Here is a 13389-nt window from a genome sequence, read left to right as displayed (position 1 = left end):
CATAGGGAAAGGGGAAAACAAGGAAAAGGATGCACGTTACAGTCTAGAACAGCATGGCCGTTGACATTAGCAAAGTCATGGGATACCCCCAGTGTTCTATCTCTCCCTGGGCCTGCTGTCTTCAGTCTAGTCTTATTTCTCTCCGGACAGCTTTCTTAAGTAATTCAGGAGGATGGCTGGTAATATGGAAATTATTTACATTGTCAAATAACTATAAATCAATGTTCACACATCATTAATGCTTCCTTAATCCTCCACAGAGCCTAATTATCAACAACTAACCTTTGATTAAAAAGAATTTAAAAACCACTAGGCTACCATAATGGGAATTATCAATTATTTAGATGAGATGGAAATGGAATTTTAAAAGAATTGCCATTGGCTTTTAGAATTCTGGTTTCCAAGTTGCTTTTCTTTCTCTGTTAGGCTGAACAAATCAAGAAAGTTTATTTTTTTAGAAGAGATTAAAATCCAAAATGCTGGTTCAGGAAAAATAACCTAATAATTCCTATTGGATAGACTCTAATCCCTGTTTGCCCGCCATAGGAAACAAAATTCCGAAATGGCTCCTCAAGTGCGCAGGGAATTAAACCTCCTGGTGTCAGTGTAGCAGGAAAGGGTTTTTGCTCAGGTGATTCAAGTTTCAAATCAGTGCCCCTTAAGATAGACTGGCTTGGTGGCTTGTAGCTAATGAGGGGAGATTTTAAAAGAGACTCGGCTCTTCCTGAGCAAAGAGATCCTGAGTATGAGAGGGATCCCCTACTCCCTGGGGTTGGGGGAGTGCTCTGCTGCTGACTTTGAACTTGGATGGGATTGCAACCCTCAGAAATGTAGGTGGCTGGCAAAGAAACGAGGACCTCAGTTGTATAAGCACAAAGAGCTGAATTCAGCAAACAGCGTGAGTAGAGTTTGGAAGAATACTCTCCAGAAGCTGCAGAAAAGAACGGGGTCTGGCTGGCATCTTGTTTCTGGCTTGAGAGATCCTGAGCAGGAATGCAACCACGATGTTCCCGGACTCCTACCTGCAGAACTGGAAGGTAATACGTTTAAGTCACTGCATTCCTGATAATTGGTTATACAGCAATGGTAAACATACTTTTTTTTTTTTTTAATTTGTAACCATGTTTATATGAAGAAAAGGAGGAAGGAAATAAGTGGGGTGCTCTCGGGAGAATAAAATAATATCTGTATTTTACGTTCCAATGAGCTCTTACTAATTTGTTTCCAGAAAAGTGGGGCAGGGAGGGAAAATGAATGTCTCGTAGTTTGTTATGGTTAATACTGCATTTTTCCTTGTCCTTTTGGCTTTTTGTATTTCTCAGAGCAGCAAAAAGGCAACTTAGAGCACACCTGTCATATGAGGCTTGATTTCTTGATATAATTGTTGGTTGCACAGTGTATTTTACTACAGAACTCTAAGAGTCGCTAGGCTTTAGATTGGTTCATTGTTCTTGCAGCTGTTTCCTTGTTAAATTGTTCCTCCCACTTCAGGCACTAAATGCAGGAAATGAAAGGGGATGTGTCTCCGAACGTACAGTTAATACACAAGTACTCATTGTTGACGTATATTGAATACACGCAGCTTTGAATTGGGGTTTTGGAAAATGCCTGTGTGCTTTCAGAATAGCCTGTTTGGTAGCCTCAGCCGAAAATGTGGAATACTTTGTAAATTACAAGTTGGAAATGGGGAGTTCTTAATTTTTTTTTTTAAGAAAGTAAAGGAATGCATGCTACCTACGAAGAACACTAGTGAAAATTATTGGCTGCCACCCAAAACGTTAGTAGCTTCTTGGCTGTATTGTTAATTTGCCAATAAGTAAGCGCTTTATTATTTTAGCGAATTTGGCAAAAATAAGCACCTTATGATGTCAGTATTGCATTTTAGCAATTTATTCCTGTAGATAGCACGATTTCTATACACCACTGTTTGGGGTGGTGGTGGTGGGGGGTGTCTCACATACCTTTCTGCTCAAGTTAAAAAAAAATGGTTGGGCTTGTTGGTGAATGGAGTTGGTAGAAAAGAACGGGAAATTTTCTTTTTTTTAAAGATTTTATTTGTTTATTTGACAGAGAGGGGAGGAGGGAACACAAGCAGGGGGAGTGGGAGAGGGAGAAGCAGGCTTCCATTGAGCAGGGAGCCTGATGCGGGGCTCAATCCCAGAATCCTGGGATCATGACCAGAGCCCAATATCTGAGCCACCCAGGCACCCCGGGAGATTTTCTTATTGGCAAAGTAGCCCCCACTCCTGCAGTGCATGGAGATGGGGCACCTGGCTTCGTACTTCCCTACCTTTGGCACCTGGAGCAGATTTCCTGTCTGTACAACAGAGAGATCAGCCTACACTGCATCCTGAGTAGGGTTCGTTTGCAGTTGTAAACCCTATGCTTCAGATTTTGAGAGTGAATTAAATCCAACATTTGTTTGAGTGCCCGTCATCTTAGGAAATGTGCCAGGTAGCAAAGTACTTTATATGAACTGAGTCCTTATAGCCCTGTTACGTAAATGCAGACCTGAGTGAATAAGTAACTTGCCCAAGGTCATTGAGCTCCTTTGAAGTGGTGAGACAGATTCTGACTGCAGATTTGAGCCTGGAATTTAGAGTGTGCAGGAACGTTGCTGCCATGTTCCCTCCTGCTGTCCTGTGAGCCACACACCCTCCTCCAGGCACTAGGGAAACCTGAGGAAGCCGTAATGACGCCTAAAGCATGGGTGGCAAGGGGGAGTTCTTTACGCCCAAGTTCGTTCTTTGTATAGATAACCTTCTCTGCACTCTGAGATTTTCTATAAATAGCTAGGTTTTTGTTTTGAAGACTTCACTTTTTACTTTAAATATTTAATCTCTTTAGAGAGCTCCTTGAGAAACGTAAGAATTTCACTAAATGTCAACTCTCTCGCTCTCTTTAAACGTCCTTGAGACGTTCATTAAATTGCTTTAAGATTTGCCTTCCAAAATACAGTTTTCTTAGCTGGAAATTGTTCTATCGACTCACTCAACCTGTGTGCTCAAAACTTTCAGAGGTAAATAGCTTAACTATGGTGAATGCTCATTGCCTTTGAAAAATTAATTTCTGCTTATTTCAATAACAAAATATACTAAAGACTGAAGCTATCTCTTAAGCACTTGAATATTTTAGTTGGCTCGAAGGTCTGTGAAATATAAAGTCTTCTGAGACCTGAATGATGAGGACCAAAAATAGCCTAAGAACGTATTGGAATGGTGAGTAATGGGAACACACATCTACTAGAGTCCTTTAATGCTTTTGTTTGCTATGTTGTTTGCCAGTCTCCGTATTCTGAGTAATTCTAATCAAATCATTTGCTATAATAAGCTGTAAACACAAATTTTCAAGCTGAATTTATTGCCAGGCGTCGGAGCTGATGTTACTATACTTACAAGCTAAGGCAGCTCCAGGGGTGATGAAGTGTGTGCTGGCTGGAAGGCTTGCACTCAGTGGGTACACCCTGAGCTTTCATAGCAAGCTACATAAGCAAGGCTGCCCTTCACCCAAAAGGAGTTCTCAGGGTCCTCTCTCAAGGTGATCAGCTGCCTAAACAACACTGAGAAATTGGGTGGAAGTGTTCAGGGTCCTGGACAAATGGCACATCACTCTGGGGGGAGCCCAAGAAGGACTGTATCTGCCCATAGCTGGCTGAGGTGTGCTGCAGGGCAAAGGGCAGACAGAGTCTGTCAGGTTCTGATTCTTGGGCTAGCTCTCTATGACTCTCTCAAGACTTTGTGAGAGATCTCTGGGTTCTCTCCCGTAGGATGTGGAGTTAGGGGAGATGCCCAAAAGTGTCTACCCCTTCATCTACTTACTAGGTGTTAGCATTTTCTGAAAACCTTGATTTAAAATAACACAGGTTGCCTACGGCTAAAAAATGAGGCTTAGAGCCTTTTCACATAACCGAGCAGTGCAAACATAATACGGCTGATCGCCCTCATGTGTTAAATGGATTCTTAGAAGAGAAAATGAATCATTGTAATCGTTCAATCAAGGATGCCCTTTGTAATTTCAAGAGAAATATATCTTAGAAAATGAAAACACAATTATAAATACATGACTAAGAAGTACTACCTCATTTTCTTTTTCTTTGAATAATCATAAAAAATGCAGTGATTGGATAAAGCATAAGGGTGTCATGAGCATTTAAAAAACGGCCATCTTTATGGGATGTCTGAACTAGCTTAGAAAAACTTTAGAGTGATTGCACTGTTAGAAAATTGTTTTTCAAGAAGAAAGGGATGAGTTCATTGGTTGCTTTTTTGAAACACATTGATGGGTTTTTATTTTAAATTGACAGAAGTAAATTCTGTGAATACAGCACTTTTGCTGAATAGTACAGTACAGCTTGGTGGATCGAAACATCTGGAAGTAGGTTTAGTCTCCTCTACCTCTTGAACACTTGTACTTACTGAAAGATCTAATAAAGATAAAAATGAAAGGTATGTGGGAAAGCGTTCAATGATTTTAATCCATACTAACTCGCAAAATAATGAAGCACAGTTCTGGAAAAATGAACCATCCTATCGTTATTGATTGTGTACAATCCAAATTTTAACACTTTTAGCTAATTGGGATGTGGGAAATGGGTAGTCTCAGTGCATAGGGCTGTCTTTCTATTAACATTCTCCAATAACAGCTGTTTGGTCACTGATAGACTGACAGCGTAGATTCTGAAATATTTTAACACCTAAGAAAAATAACACCAGCCAACATCAGCTACCAAGACTTCTCTGGAATGCATGTATGTGGGTTTATTTGTTCATTTTTTGAGTACTACTTTAATAATTACCTACCTTGTGAAAGCCTCCCCAGTGGGGTTAGTGGAAATTTTGCACCAAGCTCACTGTGCACAGGGCCTACCCAGCTTCAGTGCACAGGTGAAGGGCAGCAGAGCTACAAAATGGGTAACAGCAGCTTGATGTTGATTGAGCACTTGTTTAGGAGTCCAGCACTTCAGTAGGGGCTTGATGTCTATCTCTTGATTCTCAAAACCTTGACAGGGTTGTTATTATCCCCACAAATAGAGGGTAAGAACCTGGAGCCTAGGGATGGAATGTGTGACCTGTTTCAAGGGCTTCATCCCTAACTCTCTCCTTTAATATTCCTAAATACCATGTATGGAAAGGGCAGCTCGTCAATGCATATACAGTGTCTAAAAACTGAAGAGGCTAATTTTTCTTTTTGTGTACAGTCACTCTTGATTAAAGCAAGCTCTGCTGGGGACTTGCTCGTTGAACCCAGCGACCTGGAGTCCGGGTGCAGTAGGCTTTGCTGAACCCCAAGTTGTCCAACTCAACTGCCCGCAGGGCAAGGCAGGGAATACAAGTGAAGCGAATGGGGCTGGTAGGCTGGCATGGGGGAAAGGGCATGTGCGGTCTAAAGGGGCCGACTCTACGTGGTCCCACCTGCTTGCTACCACGGGGGAATGCAAGCTCAGTGATGGCAGAGCTTCCAAATCCTGTAGAAAAGAAAAGCACGACTTGTCATACATTCCATTGGCCATGAGACCTATATGTGCAACCTGTCACTTAAACATGATGCTTCTCTAATTCCTCTTCATTCCTGGTTTACTAGTCTTCGCTGTTTCACTCCACAGAAGCTAAGGCAGTGGCCTCAGAGCTTGTTGCCTATTAGAATCACCTGGTAAGTTCTTACAACCCAATACCCAGAGCATGCCCCACGTGAAGGAAGTCAGAATCTCTATGGAAGGACCCCGATACTTTGGACTATTAACTCCCCAGGTTATTTGCAGTGTGCAGCCCACTTGGAGAACCAGTGCTTGAAGACTTGGCTAGCTAAGTCAGTATGGCCCTCAGATCATTGCCATCATGCCTGTGGCAAATACAGAATTGCAAGCCCTACCCTGTGCTTCCTGGGTGATTCTTCGGTGGGTTGAAATTGGAGAATCATTGGACATCATTTTTAATCCTTAGCACAGTGGTTCTTAACCATGGATCCCCATTATAATCACCAAGGAGTAAAAATGCACTCATATGCATGGCCTGTCTTGGGAGATTCTAACTGAATAATTGTTCAGCGCTAAGTCCTGGGCATCAGCATTTTATTTTTTTTAATTTTTATTTTTTAAAGATTTTATTTACTTATTTGATAGAGATCCCAAGTAGGCAGAGAGGCAGACAGAGAGGAAGGGAAACAGGCTCCCTGCTTTGCAGAGAGCGCGATGCAGGGCTCGATCCCAGGACCCTGGGATCATGACCTGAGCCGAAGGCAGCAGCTTAATCCACTGAGCCACCCAGGCACCTCTGGGGCATCAGCATTTTAAACACTTTCCAAAGCGAGGCTGATGTGCTGCCAGGGTTGAAGATCACTGCCTTAGTTCAGTTGTGTTCACGGTGTCGTCCTCTGATACCTCAGAAAGACACTGGGAGAGTTTTGCGGGTCACCAAAACTGTTAGCTGTTCCATCTAGGTGGTAGGATTGTTTTGTAATCACTTACATTAACTCTCCACTCACCACTCTTGGAAGTGGAATGGAGAGTTAGTCTTTTAGTTGTGGTATTTTCCTCTAAAAACTTAGTATTCTTTGTGTGCCTGCCCTTTAATAAATGAGCCTTGGTTACACAGCCCTTCGCTCTGTGCTTTTTCATCTGTCTAGACAGCCAAATTGTTCAAAAAAATAAGTAGGAGTAGAAGCATGCACACTTACTGTGCTTTCACAGAGAACCCAAAAAGGCGATTCTGATGGGGTAGAGAGAAGAGTCAGTCCCCAACCTGCAGTCCTGCACAGGCCCATAATACGGTACAGAATGTGTCAGCCAGATGTCTTACCCAAGGGGATTCGGAGATCACCTGGAATAAAATGAATTATGTCACTGTTCAGCTGCAAAAAAAAGGACAGGATTTTGTGTTACTTATCAAACTCCAGAAAATGTTTATAAAGCAATTAACACAGTGTCAAGTCTGTATAGCTCTCAGAGCCTAATTCAACTGGGCAGAATGTCTTCTCTTGACAGAAGATACTTTAAAATGGTGAACCTCAAGGAACTTGGTTCCCCTTTAACTTAGACCCAAAAGCAGTTTTTTTTTTTCTTAAATGAACTACTTGTATGCCTTCCAATCACATAAAATAAAAATAATTACCTTTGTTTATGCAGATAGCATGGCTCACCATAATGAGGCAAGAGGTAGACCTGAGAAGCCAAAAGATCCTTATTATTGTGTAAATGGAGTTCCATTTCTCCCCCCAGACAAATAAACCAGTTCAGCTGAGCAGTTCAGTTTATTAGCCTTGTGGAGCATGCTGGAAAGCTAATGCATGTGGATGAGCCTGCAACCCAGTGTATGTGAAGGTTCTTTTGTCAAAGCGGCCAAAAGATCACACCTGTTCATCATGAGTAACAGGCTCATTTATCTTGGTCATGTACCACAGTGGTTTACAGTCTTTGTATCATAGCAGGAATAGAAATGAAAAGCTAACAGCTGTAAGACACTTTGGGGTAAACTGATCACATTTGTCCAGGAGAGGCAACATACTCAAAGCTCTGGCTGTTCAGAGGGCTGGAAAGATCTTATCACAGTACATATTTGAAGCCTAGCCACGAAACACTTGCACTAGCTCTATGGCGCCCCCTTGGGGCACGCTGTGGAAATAAGGCTTTAACACTGCCTTTATCCTGAACAGTTTGACTCAAGTTATGTTTTTTCATGTTCCAAAGACATCTTCACTTATAGGAGAGTAAGAGTCCTTAGCTTTGTGGAGCTTACATTCTGGAGGTAGCTCGACTGTTCATTTTATAAAAATGGATCGGATCACCTAGAAACCACTTGAAGAAAATGAAAACCATGAATCTTTTCTTACTGTGGTATCTCCAACAGTGTCTTAGATTGTCTTTTAGTAACAGGTTCCCAGGTATTTTTCCCCCTCTGGTTGTCTGTTCTTGTCTGTGGGAAGGCATATATCTTTTGTGATGATATTAATCTCCCTAGTGAGCTACATTGAGAGGGAGTGAATGCTTAATTAGAAATTGAAGAATTTATCCAGTAAATGCAACCTGAGAAATTCCCTCCATCTTTCATGGACAAGATTGAGGTGCAGACCTCTGTTCTCAGTCATCAGTGTGTTCAGTGGGCTTCACGGTCTACCTAACCAGCCCCCATCCAGGCCTCTGAGATTCCCCTGCCGTTTCGAGGGGCTAGTGTTGACTTTAAGCAAAGCTTTTTAAGGCCTCATAGCTTCAGAAAGAGAAAGCCTGCATCAAGATATGAAAAATAGGGATTCATTATTTATTAATGTGAACTGATAAATTGGAAAATTATTGTTGAGTTAGTATGATCACTATTTTTAGCTAATTAGAATCCTATACTGTTTGATGCTAATTCCTGAGAGGCTTTTAACCTACTCATTTGTGGTGTTTTTGAATGCCTAAATGTGATGAACATTTGTATTCAGTGTCTCTTCTGCACTGTGAATGCAGTGATGCCTAAAAAAAAGTCACACAGTGGGGAGAGAATGAAATCTCCATTGCCCTGCTGAGTGTTGGGGCCATCAGCTCGAATTGTTGGATTCTGTAGTGTTGTCTGTTCTGATTGTTCCCTCCTTTTATTACAAATAACTAGTCAGAAATGTGACTAATACTGAACTGGACAGAGATCATCACTCCTTCTCTCAGATTTGTTTTATCTCTAATTGCGATTTTTGTGTTTTCTATTTGTGAGATGAATTCTGGCCAAAAGTCACTAACAAGGAATGATCTTACCTTAAGGCACTTAAATATTCTTCAGGGAAAGTCTACTTCATCTAAGAATGCAGAGGTGAAACTTAACCATAATTGCTCTAAGTAATCAGTAATACCATATATAATAAAAGCTTAGATCTTCAGTCAAAACATTTGGTGAAACTAGAGTCATTCATGTATTTGGAAGTATTAGAATTTTTCTTTTGTAATGGAACTAGAAACTGTATCACTAGAGGAAATGCTAGGAAACCTAATTTAATGAGATAAAGACTTTTGGCAAAGCCATAACCCAACAATATATTTTTCCACAGTGAATTTTGTGTAGTTCTGTAACCCCAGATGGTTAAAAAACAAACACAAAACCTTTCTGTATGAAATTGAGGAGTATACTGTGAGCTAATTGTTTAAATTTTATGACAAGTAAGTTTGTATGTATTATTTCACTTAAGTAGTAAAACAGAAGTGAATTTTCACTACTAGGCCTACTTTCTAGGTCATTTTATTTTTAATTTTTTAAATTTTAATTTTTTAAAGATTTTATTTATTTATTGGGGGGGTGGAGGCAGAGGTAGAGGGAGAAAGAATCTGAAGAAGCTTCTGCACTGAGTGCAGAGCCTGACGTGAGGCCCAGTCCCTCCACTGTGAGATCATGACCTGAGCCAGAACCAAGTCAGGAGCTTATAGGACTAAACCACCAGGGCACCCTCTAGGTCATTTTAAAGGCAAGATAGACTGATGGCTGGTCCTTTATTTTTCAGTAGTTCATTCCTTTTTTTGTCCCCCATTTTCATTAAGTGTTTTAATTCCAGTAGAGTTCACACTGTTGTGTATATTTTGTCCTCCAAAAAAGAATTTTAAATGAATACAGTTGCCTTCTCAAGATGGCTGATTTTGTCCACCCGACAATAAGGACAAATGGAGGTGAGCTGGCAAATGCAGGGTAAAACAAGGTGATCTATATAGCCTCTAAATAGAGTGTGTGTTTTCTGTCGAGGAATCACACTTAGAAGGTAGCTGACAAAGACAACTGGGTGTGATTGAAAATTCATCCACAGGGGTAGAAGGACTCAGAAAGGAGACTGAGGAAATGTCTGAATGAGGTGCACTTGAAACAGCACCACTCAGACCACAAAATGGTCATTTTCTAAGTCTACCTGAATTAATCTTACAGAAGCGAGAATGATAATAAAATATATTTAAGAACAACATTATGAAAAAATATTCCAAACACTCATGCCTAGAATGTGTATTTCTTTCATCAAATGTATTGACTTAAACAGCAACTACAGTTTTCACTCTCCTTTAAACTAATGATCCCCCCCCCCATACGTAATGACCAAATATATACCTTTGATGACTTTAGGCTTATCTCAAGGTTGAAAAAAGTCATACAATACCAAGGAATGTGATCACAACATAATTAAAACCTTTTATTGGACAAAACCCTGTAAAATTAAAAGGCAAACAACTGGGGAAAATTCTATGACATTTAATTTAAAAACTAAACATTCTTTTTTTTTTTTTTTAAGATTTTATTTATTTATTTGACAGAGATCACAAGTAAGCAGAGAGAGAGAGAGGAGGAAGCAGGCTCCCTGCTAAGCAGAGAGCCTGATGCAGATCTTGATCCCAGGACCCTGGGATCATGACCTGAGCCGAAGGCAGAGGCTTAACCCACTGAGCCACCCAGGCGCCCAAAACTTAACAATCTTATGTACAGACTTTTCCACTAGAAATTGAGGCAAATAAGAAATTATCAGGCATGTACCAAAAAAAAAAAGAAAGAAAGAAAAGAATGCAAATGACTGTGGCATGAAAAAAAATTCAATAATTAATCCTCAAAAATTACAAGCAAATACAGGAAGCTACCACTGTTCACAATACTTCCAAAAGTAAACAAATAAAATGGCAGTCTACTACAGTTTTGAGTGTATATTGGTGCAGACTTCCCAGAGGACAGATGGTAAAATAAAAAATACACATTAATACTGGTTAATATATAGTCTTGAAATTCAAAGAACAGTTTCTCATCCCTGTTATTTATTAGGGAAGAAGCATGGATGGATATAAATGATTGTGAGGAAATTTGTCAGAATAACCATTAGTTATCATTGACTTTTGAGTCACATTAAACAAATATTTATTGACTAGCCAGTTTGACTGTTGCCAAAGTCCTGTATATACACCATCGCCTCAAGCAAAAATCCCTGTGCTTAGCGCTTACATTTTAGTTGAGGCTGATACTTAGTGTCTCGTGTTTTATTCCATATGGTTTTTATTATTTACCATTTTTTCTCCAGAGCGTGTGCTTTCTTGCATAATCAGAGGAAGGTTATGTAGCTTACTCTCGTAACAAAATGAGTATCTCTTCTTTTTAAGATGGTTCTCCACCATGTCCCATGAAGAGTTTGGGCATGTTAGATAGTGAAAGCCCCCAGCTGTATTCAAAAATATATGCCTGTCTTTCAACTGTTTCATGTAGAGCCATCCTCCTGTCAAGCTCCTAATAGACTTTCTGAACATCATTTTTTGAAATGCCTCCTGACAAGGAAATACTGTGAGAATTTGAGTAATGAGAACACCTGTAAAGAGGCTTTCTTTCATCTCGCGTGCCCAGGGATCCTAACAGAATCCTGAGCTGCACTTGACATTTCTGCCACTTGGAATAGACCCTCCGTCTCCTGGGTAGCGGGGAGGGAGAAATGGGTTTCTTCAGGGGTAGGGGCTGCGTGGTTGCCTCATTACCCATTCCCCCTGAGTGGTTGTTGTTGCTCTGGGCATCGGAATGACCTGGGGCCATTTGTGTGAAACAGATTGGCAGGCCCAAGAAATTGTGATTCTGTAAACTTGGAATTGGGCCAAGTGTTGATTTTTATCAGGCTGTCTGAAGTGTTTCTGATGGCAGTGGCTACCTCATAAAAACACTGAGAAAAAGCGCCCTAGGGCCTGAAGCGTATGTACCAGGAAACAGGAGGGGGTAAAATTGTCTCCAAGCTCCTCTGCCTCCAGTCTGGCCCGCAGAGGCTTGCAAAGTCTGCACAATTCAACTCCGAGCATTTCTTAACAGGTCAGCTTGAGGAGCTTTGCTTTCCTCTCAACAAAAGGGCTGGGTCACCTTGAGCATGAACAGTTGTTTTCTTTGCAGGTTTTCCTATTTAGTTGTTGCGTCTCAAGCTGGAGCTGGCTGTGCTCCATGGTAGGCCGCTTTCAGGTGGAAGGGTCTTCCAGATACCTCTGTGGGGCAAATACCAACCTGGGAAAGAGCTACCTGGTTCTAAGAGAATGTTTTCCAGTTGGAATCATCATAACAAAGGGGATTTTTCACTTCCTGGAGCAGAACACATTTCCACTGGATTCAACATCAGTGAACACATAAGAATTAAACACTTACCTAGAGCTTAGGGATTCTTAAGTGTGTATGTAAATCCTGTGGCTCTTTTGCTGCCACTTTAAGGTGTATTTTTAAATCTACTTAAATGGAAAGATGCTTCATGCCTGGTCATGACCTAACACTGGATCAGATCTGTGAAGTAGATTTAAGTGGTCCCTTACCTCTGCTTGCTGATCATGCTTTACCTGGCAAGGTATTGATTTTACTACCTTCTGGAAACAGGCCCATCACTTCTTTGCTGTGTGAGCTCAAACCTGCTTATGTGTTTTTTTGTTTTTTTTGTTTTGTTTTTTTTTTTTTTTTTGGTAAACTCTACACCCAAAGTGGGGCCTGAACTCAAAACCCCAAGGATAGGAGTCTCCTGCTCTCCGAACTGAGCCAGGCAAGTGCCCCACACCAGCCTATCTCAGCTGCTAAGAGTAACTTCCAAAAAGAAGTGAATGTTTTACTTCTTCCTGTGATTTTTGGCATTTTGTAGACCGGTATGATGCTGTTCAGGAGGGAACATGAGCAACCGTTCAGAAAACATTGGTGGGGGACTTTGGGGTTTTCTCTGAGATAAAAATCTCGAGATTTACCCTTGAGATTATTCCCTCTCCCTGGGAAACCACCCTGACCTTTGATGTTTCTCCCTCAGTAGTGTAATAATAGGGTTGTCACAAGAATATCTTTCTCATCATAGAATTAAAATGTGCCTCTGAATGTTTGTTACTTTCATTTTCCTTTTACAGTTTCCTCAAGCAAAACAAACACAGGGAGACGCATCTATATGAAATCCTATGCATAGATAATGTATGCCTGAACACTTACCCATATTTCCTATAAATTGTTGTAAAAATTGAAATTACTTTCAATTGGTTTCTGGATGAACCGACTCCACTGTGCAAGCCTGGTGTGTGTTGTCTTGTATCCTAGAGACTTAGGACAATGGAGTCCTAAAGTACATATCGTGTTGAAAAAATGTGCTGCAGTAAAAAGAGCAAGAAAACAGCTGTACTCGCTAATGAAACTGTACAGACGTGTTTTGTCAACCCATCAGATATTGGAGCACTTAAGTGTAGTTTGTGATTTTTAGTCTTGAAAGGGTTTTGTTTTTGTTTCATTTTGAGAGTCTATCGATGAGAGGCTGATGGAAGAGTTGGGCCACTTTTTTTTTAGACATACGTAAGGAAAACTTGTTAATTCAGAGCTTAATGTGTTGCCTCGCTTGAAGTAGGCGCTCACTAGGTGTTTGTTGATTGATTCAGGAAGTGTTAGATGTCTACAGACTCTACAATGGCCAAGTGGAAAGTACACT

Source organism: Martes martes (assembly GCF_963455335.1).
Source record: "Martes martes genome assembly, chromosome: 5".
NCBI classification, from domain to species: Eukaryota; Metazoa; Chordata; class Mammalia; order Carnivora; family Mustelidae; genus Martes; species Martes martes.
This window is presented reverse-complemented; position numbering follows the sequence as displayed.